General features: G+C 43.5%; 3 non-coding genes across 3 annotated transcripts; all 3 read right to left on the bottom strand.

Moving 5' to 3' along the window:
- Positions 1 to 184: 184 nt before the first annotated feature.
- LOC117116227 lies at positions 185 to 303 on the bottom strand. The gene has a single exon (XR_004446714.1). It is a non-coding gene; the product is annotated as a 5S ribosomal RNA (ribosomal RNA).
- A 699-nt stretch (positions 304 to 1,002) lies between these two features.
- On the bottom strand, positions 1,003 to 1,121 carry LOC117116223. The gene has a single exon (XR_004446710.1). It is a non-coding gene; the product is annotated as a 5S ribosomal RNA (ribosomal RNA).
- Positions 1,122 to 1,585: 464 nt separating this feature from the next.
- On the bottom strand, positions 1,586 to 1,704 carry LOC117116225. The gene has a single exon (XR_004446712.1). It is a non-coding gene; the product is annotated as a 5S ribosomal RNA (ribosomal RNA).
- Between the last annotated feature and the right edge of the window lie 69 nt (positions 1,705 to 1,773).

Here is a 1,773-nt window from a genome sequence, read left to right as displayed (position 1 = left end):
GCGTATTGTTGATATGAACATATAATACCTGTATGATTTTTAAGGTATGAGAGTACAATTTCCGACTACTTAGAGGTCCAGATTCTCAAAATGTTTGCACCTCAGCCCCAACTAAGTGGGCCCAAGGTCGTGTGGACTCTCACGCACCCCTACTTTAGAATTTGGGGGGGGGGGAAATGTAAAAAGTCTACAGCACCCGGTATTCCCAGGCGGTCACCCATCCAAGTACTAACCGGGCCCGACGTTGCTTAAATTCAGTGATCGGACGAGAACCGGTGTTTTCAATGTAGTATGGCCGTAGACATTTGAGTAGTACTTCCACTAATAGTTAATCTCGGCATATAGCATAATTATCCAATCCTGAAGCTATGTGATTGATGACGTTTCATATCAACGCGCGCTTGTCTGGTGGTGATTTCCTCTAACTCCCCTGACCACTCTGCTGCGCGAGTACATTTTTTACAAACACCGGTGTTGAACAATAAACCAACCCTTTTACTACCATACGGCATTAACTAGGATGCTTTAGACAGAAGAAGACTGCCGTTTTGTTCAAACGACTATCGAATCATAGTACCTGCATGATTTTTTAAGGCATAAGAGTGCGATTTCTGAGCACTTCAAGAGGTCCATATTCTCAAAATGTTTGCATCTCAGCCTCAACTATGGTGGGCTTGAGGTCGTGTGGACTCTCATGCACACTTACCGCCAAATCGTGCATCCGCCCCAATCAGTAAGCTAGAATATCGCATATGTTTTCATTACATTTGTTAAGACACCACCCGAACACTGTATTATAAGGCTACACTATACACTTGTTGTGGCCCTTCTGCTCAGTGCAAGGCCCAGGTCCTTTATCTTTTAGTGAAAAGTTGACGATTATAACGTGCCAAAATACCGTACATAATGAAACTGTTAAGAGAAAAAAAAAGAAAGAAAAAGAAAAACATCTTTAACGAACAATAAGTAAACATCAATGGATTTGGGGGAGAAAATGTAAAAAGTCTACAGCACCCGGTATTCCCAGGCGGTCACCCATCCAAGTACTAACCGGGCCCGACGTTGCTTAACTTCGGTGATCGGACGAGAACCGGTGTTTTCAACGTAGTATGGCCGTAGACATGTGGATGATATTTCCACTCATAGTTAATCTCGGCATATAGCATAATTATCCAATCATGAAGCTCTATGATTGATGACGTTTCATATCAACGCGCGCTTATCTGGCGGGGATTTCCTCTAACACCTCTGACCACTCTGCTGCGCGAGTACATTTTTTACAAACACCGGTGTTGAACAATAAACCAACCATTTTACTACGGCACTAACTAGGATGCCTTAGACAGAAGAAGACTGCCGTTTTGTTCAAACGACCCTCGAACCGGCCTAACACCAGCGAATTAATTGCATATTGTTGATAATATGAACAAGTACCTGTATGATTTTTAAGGTATGAGAGTGCAATTTCCGGGCACTTAGAGGTCCATATTCTCAAAATGTTTGCACCTCAGCCACAACTATGTGGGCCCGAGGTCGTGTGGACTCTCACGCACCCATACTTTAGAATTTTGGGGAAAATGTAAAAAGTCTACAGCACCCGGTATTCCCAGGCGGTCACCCATCCAAGTACTAACCGGGCCCGATGTTGCTTAAATTCGGTGATCGGACGAGAACCGGTGTTTTCAACGTAGTATGACCGTAGACATGTGAGTGGTATTTCCACTCATAGTTAATCTCGGCATATAGCATAATTATCCTGAAGCTCTGTGATTT

The sequence above is a fragment of the Anneissia japonica genome, unplaced genomic scaffold (assembly GCF_011630105.1).
Source record: "Anneissia japonica isolate Jap-2015-1 unplaced genomic scaffold, ASM1163010v1 scaffold24480_len3735_cov146, whole genome shotgun sequence".
NCBI classification, from domain to species: domain Eukaryota; kingdom Metazoa; phylum Echinodermata; class Crinoidea; order Comatulida; family Comatulidae; genus Anneissia; species Anneissia japonica.
This window is presented reverse-complemented; position numbering and strand designations above follow the sequence as displayed.